Raw genomic sequence first — 12,799 nt, 5'->3', positions numbered from 1 at the left:
TTCCACGAGTGCTGTTCCAGTGAGATATGCTGTCTACAGTGATGAACGCGCCGCAGTGAAATTTCCGGGTTTTATTTGTGCCAAATGGAGAAATATTCACCGCGTGACTATGAACTTTTTCGGTCAAACAGTGATTGTGCCTGAGAAAATTCCTATAGACACAACGGCTTCTGAGTGCTATAAAATGATTAACACTAAAAAGTGTGAAGGTTATGAAATGACTCTTTCGGATGAGAAGTATGTATTTTCGCATGAACCTCGATCTGATGGTTACTGGATGCGAACCGTCGATTGGGAAACTCTGAATTGTGCGCTTGAACAAGTACAACTGTTTCAACAAATGGAAGATGAAGATTTTCCAACGCCGATCGGAAAAGCTTCTTCAACCGCTGGTACCTTGTCTCACAACCATCTAACTTTGGTTTGGGATACGACATACACCCATAAGGTTCAACACGAATTACGTACAGTTGAATCTGGAACCGGAAATCTTATGATGAAAACGATTAATGAAAAATATTTCCGCCTCTTGGACGACGACCGTCAACTAGATTTTCATTTGACTCTTCAACCACCTTGCGACCCCAATCATCGAAGTTGCAACAACCGAACAACGACTTTTAAAATCGTCGGCCAATCAAATTTAGTTTTGGTAACGTGGCCCTTCGTCGATAAATCTCTATCACTCACCGCCGAGTCGGCGTCCAACAAGGAGAAGGCCCAACCAAGCGTCGCTGTTGAAACCACCTCACCATCTAGTGACCCCGATTTGGATAAATTGGCCAATAAACAATATATTCAAGATCGTGCTATTGATCGTGATAATGAATTAGCGCGTATGCTACAGACAATTGAATGTGATGTTCGCAAAGCTAAAAATGAACGAGCAATTATCACCGCCCAATATAATGGTTGGCTCGCCGCTTCATTATTGAAATTACCTCGGTGTGCAAAATTGCAAGCTTTTGGACAAACCGCCGTAGTGATTCAGTGTAAAGCTGTGAATGCCACATTTGAAACCATAATCACACCATGTGGACCACAACCGAAATTTAACAATTATACCATTAATCTCGATGGCTGGGAATTAGTGAAATTTTCCCCATGCTATTGGACAAATGGTTTCGTCAATTTCAACGATAAACCTTACGCCTTCCGCAACAACACTTGGAAAAGGATCGACCCGAATATTGTACCGCCGGAGCGTACATTGGCTCATTCCTTCCGCTATGAAGACGTGAAAGCCTTCGACTATGACCATCGCAGCAATCCAGCTTATAACGATAATTTACTCAACCACATGAACGTTGTAGCTGACATCGTAGCCGCCATGAATGAACAATCACCTGCTGGTTTCCCATCGAATCATCGTCCGCATGCAGCTGATGTTCTACTAACAGCAGCAGGAGTCGAGAGATATACCAGCTGGTGGGAGGTCATCATAATCTCCTTGGTCGTCACCGTAATTTTCATCCTTGTTCTCATCGTCTTACGCATTTGCTGCTGTCCTGGCCTCTTCGGTATCTACTGTCCTCCAATTAAAGAAGTTAAAACCTCTTATCACAACCATGAAGTCTGATTACGGGACGTAATCTTACGCAGCCCGGAGCGATGTAACGAAGGCCTACAAATATATTTACTCAACATGCCCAAATTTTATGATCTTATGTTACTCCCTTTTTCATTTATGATATCCACCTTTCTTCTTATGTTAACGTTTGCAATTCGTATCGTATTTCCTGTTTACTTCCTTGAAACATTGTTTGTCAATTCGGAGATGAAGTCATCAACGCTTTTAGCTGACCTCGATGAACACCTGCAACTGATGCGCATATCGCACAATAAATAAACAATCAGTTGATTGGTTGCTTACACGTCACCATCAACCACTTAATAAAACATCTCTTGATTGGTTGCTCGTGCCGAGTTGCGACAGGCCATCAGCGTCTGTGACCACTCCCGAAATGCGAGGTTTCGTGATGAACCCACATTTCCGACAAACAGAGTCGTTCGGCAACTTCCACAACGTTTAGACGCGGAAACTCTGTCGGTGCAAATTCTTGAATTTGCTAGAGTCTTCTCACAGTTCTGAAACGTTTAGTAGTCGAATTGCTCAGTGTTAATTTCTCCGCTTCCTATCGTTTTACCAACGCGCGCTCCCGTAACGCTCGCGCTACATCGGTAAGCTTCCAAATTGTCCTTATTTCGTTGGCCATTATGGTCTGGCTCGTTATTCCCTTTCTTGTCATATTGTATGTCCTTTCCCGTGTAATTCTTATGGCCTTAGTCAAGTAAAATACATGTCTATCATTGTGGGTAATTCGCCTCCGAGTTCACTTAAATTCCAATTTGAAACAACATTTAATTCTTTGGTAATACTAACTCCCCAAGGGGATGTATTACAGTTTGTTCAGCATTTCATGTTTAAATGTATCATTCAATGACGTTAGAGTGACAGCTATTCCAGGGCAATAATCATTAGACTTTGTGGACGTGTAAACCATGTTGGGAATATATCTCGTTCCCAACATCCGACAACACGAGCTGGAAGACGGACGCGACTTCCATTACGTTTTATTGAATATGATTTGGGTGGCCCTCGCTAGGAGGCCACCATGTTACAATTTATTTTGTGTAGCCCCGCCCCTCGGCCTACCGGCCGGAAAATGTACAGGGCAAGGGGCAATCAGTTACAAAATATACCTCACACCGACCAGACAGCAGCCAGTGCTCCCGTGTGTTCTTATTTCATCACCACATTTTTCTCTTTACTAAGGTAAGTTCAGTCACGGGCTGAACAATATCCTACATGGTCCTTCGAACCGGAGACTAAAATCCTACATGGTCCTTCGAACCGGAGACTAAAATCTTACATGGTCCTTCGAACTAGTTAAGTAATTTAAATTTACTAAGAAATTTCGCTGTCTGTGGACTGTGGGGAGACGTAACTCACCCCTAAAAATTTTTTCTTTCTTTTCTTATTCGGTGAACACCACGTGTTAGCCGCAGGGCAAATTTTTGCCTTTTTCATTTTTGCTACTTACGTCGTAGTAACTGCGACAGGTAAATAATTGTCTTGTAAAAAAAAAATTTTTTTTTCTTTTCTCTTTTTTTCCACCGCGTGGTCAGTGGCGGCCATCACGGTGGGCTCAACCTAGCTCAAGCTAGGAATCTTTGGAGAAACCTCCACGAAGGTTACCTCCCCGTAAAATATTTTTTTTGTTGAAACACTTTAATTCTTTTTCTTTTTTTCTCGTTTGCTACTTTTTTTTCTCTTCCCTATTTCGAGCCAAAGAGTTTGAGTTTTTGCCTCTCACTCACGTGGTCGGTGGCGGCCATATTGGATTGAATTTCTTTACTCTTCCTTTTCAAAAAAATTTTTTTTTCTTCTTCTTTGTTTTGTTGGAGGTTAGGCCTCCCATAAATTTTCCCTTTCTTTTTCTCGTGGTCTCTCTCCGCTGTAGCGGAGCACCTCGGGTCTCCAAGACATTTTCAAAAATTAGAGACTTAAACAAAAGGAAGAGAAGAAGGAAGAAGAAAAAGAAAGAAGAGAAGGAAGAAGAGAAAGAGAAAAGGAAAAGAAGGAGAAGAAATAGCAATAGAAGAAGAAGAAGACATCATAATTATCGAAATTGACCCTGACGATCTAATCGATCTTTACCACGAATTATGATTGTTCTACAGTAATAAACATAAAACTAAAAATCCATTGTTGCCATTTCCTTTTCTTTTTCTAAACTGTAGAGTAATTTAATAATTACACTCCCTAAACGAAAAAACCTTCTTACATATTTAGAAATTAGGCAACGCCAATCTCTATTTATTTAAATTTCGAGGCAGCAAACGCCATCTAGCGCTTGAAATTCCAATCACTTTTCTCAACTTTCAAAATCTTTCAAAATTCCATTATAACTGAACGCCTACGCCATCTGGCGCTCAAAATAGCAAACTTTTTTCCTTTTTTAAATTTTCAAACATTTTCTTCAGAACTGAACGTCTTACGCCATCTAGCGCTCAGATTCGAAACTCTTTCCTTTTTTGTTGGTGATCTCAAAATCAAAAAATTTTTTTTCTCTTTCAAAGAAACGAAGGTCTACGCCACATAGCGTTCAAAATTACAACTTCGTTTGTACACTTCAGAAATTGTGATAATTTCTTTTTATATTGAAGTAGTACGCCACTAATTATTATATTCTTTCCAAGAATTCCAAAATTTTCATTTATTTCATAAAAAAATTGCAAATTAATGCCACCTAGCCTTTAGAAATAACGCTATGGTGGATCCCCTTTTTAAAACTTATGATTTCTTCGCCACTCTTGAAACCTTGCTTTGAATTCTTTATGCCATTGGAGGAGCCAAATTTTTTTTGCACTCCGCTTAATGTCCAATAATCTTAGATCGTGCTAAGCCATTGTCCAAACCTCGTGACACCTGTATAACTGACAACAAAGTCGGTAAAGTGCTCTAAGTTACCGAAAGCTAACTAAGAGCCAAATTTATTCGCCACATCTCACAGTCGCCTAGTAAAGGAAGGAAGAACATCCCAAGCCAGTGGAGTTTAAAAAATACGCCCACTGTTTGGAGTACAGCGAAACGCTACTCCCTTCCATTACTCGCAACTGGTGGCAACACGAAAGCTAAGCGCTTTCAACTCAATTTTTTGCCCACTTCTTTAAGGGAAATCCAGAAGTAGGACCCAGCTGTTACTACTAAGAATCAAGCAACGGAAAAGGTCGGAAAAACCCGACATCAACTGAAGAAATTTCGGTGATAGGAGCAGGAAAATCCAAGCCTCCCTTTTCTCTTTTTGCCTTAGTTCGTTCCAGCAACCAAAATAAAAATGTCACGAGGGGCATCGGCAACACGGGCAGGCCTGAAAGGCCACCTTACTAGGACGATGGACAAAATCAAGACAAAAACCTCTCCATGACGGCAGAACTGGATAACGACCTTGCAACGGAAACCGAACTCCTCAAGCAACGTTACCAGAAATTCATCAAGGCAAGCGACCAAGTTAGATGGAACTTACAATCCACTAACGCCACCGAGGAGCAAATCGAACAAGATTACTCCGCAGTGGCAGAAGTCGAAGAAGACATGAGTGCTGTACTCGCTATAGCCAAAAACAAACGCGAGGAGTACAAACGTCAACTGGACGCTGAGTTCCAAGACCAGCAAAGAAAAGACGAGCGAAAACGGGAAGAAGACAGAAGCAAGGTGCTGCATGATTTGCTCACACAACAACAGCAAGCCTTTGCAGCACAAGTCCTTCAACAACAACAGGCCTACGCGCAACAAATTCAGCAGCTGATAGCTCAAAACCAAGCTACGGCACAAATTGCAGCCGCAGCCGCTGCTGCTCCAATAGCAGCCGCTCCTGCTCCAGTAGCAGCCATACCTGCACCACAATCAACACGCCTTCCCCAAAGGCAAATCAAACATTTTAAAGGAGATATCCTTGAGTGGACGTCATTCTGGGAGAGCTTTAACGCCTCCATCCACTCGTCCACAATGTCGGACGTCCAAAAATTCGACTATCTCAAAGAATATCTCAAGGGGGAAGCATACTTGTGCGTGGAAAACTTGGAACTGACTGCAGCAAACTACAACATCGCTATTGCTGAATTGAAAAGGGTCTATGCCAAACCAAAGGCCCTCATTCAAACCCATCTATGCAAATTTGATAACCTGGCTCCTGTTAAGTCTATGACAGACGTATCGGCTCTTCGAAGACTTCAGCTCACCGTCCAGTCGCACATAAATGCCTTGGAGACACTCGGGGTACAAAAAGACACCTTTGGAGGACTCCTTGGCACAAAATTAATGAAATTGCTTCCTGCAGAATTGCAGAAAGAATGGTCGAGTTCCGATGCAAACGACATCACCGACATCACAGCCCTGCTGAATTTCATCAGGGATCAAGTCGACGCTGCTGAAAGGTACAGCCGATGGAAATCGGAAACGGTTAAAACTCCACAGCAGACGATAACAACTACACCAGCGAAACAGCCACCAGCTGCTACAGCCTCTCAACTGGCGATTGGAGCTAGATCCCAACTAGCTCCACAAGCCAGAAGATATTCAAAACAAAGCACACAGCCATCAAATACACCACCAGGACGACAAGACAATTTCATCGTCCGACAATGCACAAGACCGTGCATTTTCTGCGGGGAAATACACTACCCCACGGTTTGTCCAGTAAACCTCAAGGACAAAAAGGCCATAATCGCCAGGCAGAAAAGTTGCGTCAGATGTTTCAGCCCTAATCACGAAACTTCAAACTGCCCCACCAACTACTTATGCAAACACTGCCAGGCGACACACCACACCGCCCTCTGTGACAAAAAGGTGACAAGATTTGCACACACCGGAAACAATGCCCCAACGAACGTTATGGCATCTGTCTCCAGTGCAAACACCTACGGCGATCTCGTGGTGAAAACGGCAACAGTGATGGTGGTAGGCCCCAATGGTAAAGAAACCAGGGCAATATTATTCATTGATGATGGCAGCCATAGATCCTGGGTCACCAGATCTATTTCAAAATCGCTGAATTTGAAGATAGTGGCCGTGGAAAATATCGGGACGAGAGTCTTCAAACAAAGGAAACCCAATCCAGTAGAGCAAATCAACGCAGTGGAATTGGCGGTTCGGGGCACCTGGAAAGGAGCCCCACTCGTCAAAATAACAGCCCTGGAAACGGACTACATCGGAGACACTGGACCCTACTCCCACACGGCATTCGCAAGACACCTGTGGTTGGAAGACGAAAAAATGGCTGACGACAGGTTTGAAACCAACAGCCAAGAAAAAGAAGTCGGCATTTTAATCGGAGTCGACCAAATGTTTAAGATCATTCCTAACGAACCGGCTATCCAAAGTCCGTGCGGCCTTAGAGCATACAACACAAAACTAGGTCGCATGATAGCTGGACCTTCGAAGGAAAAAAGATCGAAAAAAGAAAAGGCAATAATCCAGCAAATGCTACAATGCAGTAGCTTTTCCAATCATCAGACAGTATCATCGTACGCAGCCAGATGTCTCGATTCAGAATTTTATTTTACGACTCCCTCCGAAGATATGGACGTAATGGGAGCCGGCAAGGAGGCCAAAGAATTTTCGCCCGCCCAGCCGAGGCCTATGGAAGAAATTTCCAGCCAGGAGCTCAACCATACCTCCAAAAACAAAAAGGAAAAACGGAAAATCGTAAAAGAAGAATTGAAGCGGCAAACGGACTTTGACTTATCTCTGTTCTGGAAGCTGGAACACTTTGCCATTCTAGACGATTGTGATGCAGTGGAGCCAGACGATGCTCTCAGCTCCTTTGGCGACAAAATCACCCGTCAAAAAGATGGGCGATACTGCACCCCAATCCCGTGGAAAACGGACAAATAGAGGCTAGAAAAGAATTTCCTGATGGCAAAAGGAAGACTGGAGAGTCTATTGAAAAGACTCAAAAGAACACCAGAGCTTCTATCAGCCTACCATAAGGAAATAGACCAGCTTCGCGTCCAAAACTTCGTAGAGGAGGCAGACCAAAATTACGAAGGACTCCACACTTATCTGCCACACCATCCTGTCATCCGACAGGACAAAAAATCCACGAAGATTCGACCGGTATTCGACGGGGCGGCAAAATCAAAGTATGGCCCAAGCCTCAACGATGTCTTAGAAACCGGCCCGAACCTAAATCCCGATCTGCTAGCCGTCTTAATGCGATAAAGTTTGAACAAAATCGCATGGATAGCAGACATCGAAAAAGCTTTCTTAAACATCGCCCTGCATCCTGAAGACGCCGAAGCTGTCAGATTCCTGTGGATCACGGAGCCAGAAACGCCAAATTCGCCTCTAGTGGCATACAAGTGGAAACGAGTCCCATTTGGGCTCAGCTCCAGCCCATTTTTGCTGCGAGCTACCCTAAACAAGCACCTAGACGGCATGGAATCAATCTACTCCACCACAGTAAGACAGCTCAAGGAGCAAATTTATGTTGACGACTACCTTGGAGGCGCCGACAACATCTCCACAGCCAAAACCAGGATACAGGAGACGAAATCCATCTTCCAGGAGGCAAAACTCAACATGCGAAGTTGGGTCACCAATGACAAAACAGTTCGCAAATTTCTCAGTGAAAAGGGGCTCATCAACCCCATAGTGAAAATTTTTACTCAGAAACTGGAAGAAGGTCAGCCTAAGGTCCTAGGGATTCGATGGGATACCGAATCCGACACCTTCCAATTCGATCCCGCACCTATCATCGAAGCCGCGACGGAATTGGGAGAACTAGTGACCAAAAGAAATATTTTAAGAATATCGGCAAGAGTATTCGATCCCATTGGGTTTCTAGCACCCACAACGCTCCTGCTGAAAATAATCTACCAGAAACTTTGGGAAGCCGAAATTGACTGGGATGCGGAAGCGCCTCCTGAAATACGGAAGACATGGATAGCAGCCATGACTGGGTTGAACGAGTTTGCCAACTTAAAAATCCCACGTTGGATAGGCTACTCGAAAAGGGTCATACAAAATGCAGAAATTCATGTCTTCGGCGACGCATCCGAGGCCGCTTATGGAGCCGTTGCCTACGCAAGGCTACAAAGCAAAAACGGCGACACAGTCATCCATTTTCTTGCTAGCAAGACAAAAGTGGCGCCTCTCCCAAAGAAAAAGGTCACCTTACCAAGATTGGAGCTTTTAAGCTCACTTTTGGCGGCACGGTTGGGAGAAAAACTCAAGGACTTTCTCCACATCGAATCGTGGCGAACTATATTCTGGGCTGACTCTCTAGTGGCACTTGGCTGGATCCGAGGAGACACCAACAGGTGGAAACCATTCGTCAGGAACCAAGTCGATGCTATTAAGAAACTTTCTGGCCCAAATTGGTGGCGGCACTGTCCAGGCGTCCAAAATCCTGCGGATCTCGCCTCGCGGGGAGCGCCAGGCGTAACGCTGGTACACTCCGAGCTATGGTGGAGCGGACCATCATGGCTGAAAGAAGACGAAACCAAATAGCCGGATTCAACGCCCGAGGTAGAAGAACCCAGTATCCATGAAAGAATCGAAGCGGAAGCAAAATCAAAAACCGTCACCATGTCGGTAGCTTCCGTGGAGCCAGCCACTCCAGTGGAATGGCACCTGGATCGAATTCCGTCTTGGAATCGACTACTCAGAAGAACTGCTTAGATACTGAGATTCGCATCCAAAAACCGCCCCACAAACGCCACACAAGTGAAGACTCCAATCAAGACAGGAGACGGAAAACAGATAATGGTAGAACACCTAAAAGTAGAGGAACTGACGAAGGCAGAGCTACTTATCTATAGGCAGCTCCAAAAAGAAGCTTTTCCCAAGACGTTTCAGGATCTGCAAGAAGGGCGGCAACCGCACCATAAAGAGAAAATTGCCGCACTCCGACCCGTGTGGGACGCAAGAGACAAGTTGATTAGAATAACAGGAAGAGTAGAGCTAGCGCTAAGAGACAGGGAGATTGAACCCGCCATCTTTCTTCCCGCTCAATATCCAGTCGTCAAACTAATCATCCAAGATCGACACGTCTCGCTAAAACACGCTGGAGTTAAAACCACTCTATCGGATCTAAGAGAACGTTTTTGGATCATCAAAGGACGCCAACAGACCAAATCAGTCTGGCACGCCTGCGTCAAGTGCCAACGGCTATCTTCACCGCCATTCAGAGAAATAGCTGCACCTCTACCGATTAATCGACTGAAACAAGCGAAAGCCTTCGAAATCACGGGTGTTGATTTCGCAGGGCCGCTATATTACAAACACCCAACATTGCGTAAGAAACGCAAGCAAACGGATCCTACATCCTCCACGGATCCCTCGCAAACGGATGGTTCGGCTTTGGAGCCTACAGTAGAGCCTCCAGCGATGGAGCCCATTGAAGAACCTCCAACCACAGAACCATCGGAGGAAAATGAAGAAAATCTCCAATTGGACGAATCCTCAGCCAAAAAGAAAGGCACAATTAAACAGCCAAAGAGCTATGCCTGCCTATTTACCTGTGCTGTAACGAGGGCCGTCCATCTGGAGCTAACAAAAACGATGTCCGCGCGCGACTTCCTCCTCGCATTTCGAAGATTTTCCGCCAGGAGAGGTAGCGTCTCCATCATGTATTCGGACAATGCCCAAACATTCAGATGCGTCTCGAAACACTTGAAAGTCTTAAGATCTGACCCAGCGATCCACGACCTTCTGGCAATGCGGAAAACCGAATGGATTTTCTCCGCCAGCCTAGCCCCATGGTGGGGAGGGTTCTGGGAGCGCATGGTGCGGACGATGAAGGATTTGTTGAGGCGCTCCAATGGTCGTGCATGTCTGGAATACGACGAGCTAGAGGTTAGTCTCATTGAAACCGAGAGCGTGGTGAATGCACGGCCACTCACCTACGTGGCAGAAGGGAGCGACGACCCGCTCCCCATCACCCCGAACCAGTTTCTCAACAATAGGCGTTCGAACTGCACTCCGCCGGAGCCAGCCGAAAACCTCATGGCTCCTGACGCAACCAATTTGAAACTGCTGAAAATGGATCGTCAACGTAGGGAGTATGTCAGCGATATCTGCGAACGATTTGTGACGGATTACCTTCTCCAAATCGACAAGTTCCACTGTAAAGGGGGACCCGGCCGCAAGATCCGGGTAGGAGAAGTTGTCATCATTCACGATGACAACACCAAGCGCCTTATGTGGACGTTGGTTGATCCGTTCGGTTATGGTCAAGACGCCGAACGGGAATCTTATCAACCGTGCCATTCAATCATTACACCCCTTAGAGCTACGTAAGGATCAGCCGGACGACGTCGAAATTCCACCTACGCCAGAGCTGGAATTGGAACCAGAAGAAGCAACTCCACCCGTGGCCGCCGCAGATCCAAATTTCAAATTGCATATTAATGATGCGCAAGTAAGTGGTAGCTTACCAAAAATGTAGTAATGTTAAGAGAAGGTGAAGTTCGCCAACTGCATGTAGCGATATACTTAGGGTTCGTGAAAGTGGTGACGTAACTAGGGAAACTGATTAGTCGCAATTTGTGTTTGTTACGGTCGCCTAGGGATTCTTTAAATGAAATGTCAATATTAGACGTAAAATGCATCGACCGGGAATCGAACCCGGGCCGCCCGCGTGGCAGGCGAGCATTCTACCACTGAACCATCAATTCTGAGTATATTAGTGCTGTTTTATGAATTTATTCGTTACACATCATTTACAACAGTTTGTTTACTGGTATTAATAAATTACTTTTCTTAGTTATTAATTCTGTAAATGTATCGACTTAATATTTCACCTTCGATTTTTTACTAGCAGAGCGTAGTTTCGATCTACGGACCTCTGGGTTATGGGCCCAGCACGCTTCCGCTGCGCCACTCTGCTGTTGCAATTGAATGTCTGCATTACGTTCCAATTACACCTTTCGTAGCATTTTAAATTGTTGTGTTACTAAAATGCATCGACCGGGTAACCAGCATTCTAACACAGAACCATCGATGCAAAATAATGGCAACTACTGCTCCCTACCAACACGAAATGTTTTTGTATTTTTTGGAGCCTCTTACCCATCAGCAACTTGATTACCATCCGTGCTTTAACGAAAAAACTTTTAGTCCGAAATAGTCTCTTTAACTGTCGAAGTTCCTTGGCCTCTATAGTATAGGAAAGCACAGAAAGCATCTGCCTAGTATATCTATCTGATTCCGGCGTGTCAATCAAGTTTATCACCAATATTCACTGGGATCTTCCTTCAACATTTACAGCGCATGTTTACCACTATTCTAAAGCTACTCACAAGGTTAATGAAATACACACAATAACTCTAAATTATCTTGAAATCTAAAATATTTCTTAAAAACGAGGTAAAATTATCTTTCTGCCTAACTTTAATGATGTACTACAGATCTCCAAAAACAAAATTAAATGGCGTACGTAGCACTTGCATTTGAATGTTGTGCATTATTTGATTGCAAAACAAAACATTATGTTTCGGATTTCGTGGCGCAATGGTAGCGCGCCAGACTCCAGATCAGGAGGTTGCGTGTTCAAATCACGTCGAGATCAGAGGGTTTGTTCAGCATTTCATGTTTAAATGTATCATTCAATGACGTTAGAGTGACAGCTATTCCAGGGCAATAATCATTAGACTTTGTGGACGTGTAAACCATTTGACAATTGCATTCAATAATACTTTTATTTCAAATTGCATATTAATGATGCGCAAGTAAGTGGTAGCTTACCAAAAATGTAGTAATGTTAAGAGAAGGTGAAGTTCGCCAACTGCATGTAGCGATATACTTAGGGTTCGTGAAAGTGGTGACGTAACTAGGGAAACTGATTAGTCGCAATTTGTGTTTGTTACGGTCGCCTAGGGATTCTTTAAATGAAATGTCAATATTAGACGTAAAATGCATCGACCGGGAATCGAACCCGGGCCGCCCGCGTGGCAGGCGAGCATTCTACCACTGATGAAATGTTTTAGCCCCTTGTATTATTTTTACATTTTATCCATTTACATCCAAAAAACCCTTTAAAAAAAATTTTTTATTATGCTTTAACCAAAACAAATATTGAATTTTAATGCATATCTTTCTTTAATTTTAGTACTCTATAGAATTTATTTATTTATTCTTTTCATCCATGAATTTTTTTTTCATTTGATTTCACACTTTCTTCGGTTTTTAAATTATTATTTATTTATTTTTTTTTTAAATTCTTCATTAATTTTTTTATTCCACAATTTCTTTGTTTTTAAAATTTTTTCTTTATTCTTCACTAAATTTTTT

The sequence above is a fragment of the Daphnia magna genome, unplaced genomic scaffold (assembly GCF_020631705.1).
Source record: "Daphnia magna isolate NIES unplaced genomic scaffold, ASM2063170v1.1 Dm_contigs189, whole genome shotgun sequence".
NCBI lineage: Eukaryota > Metazoa > Arthropoda > Branchiopoda > Diplostraca > Daphniidae > Daphnia > Daphnia magna.
Note: the sequence above shows the minus strand (reverse complement) of the source record.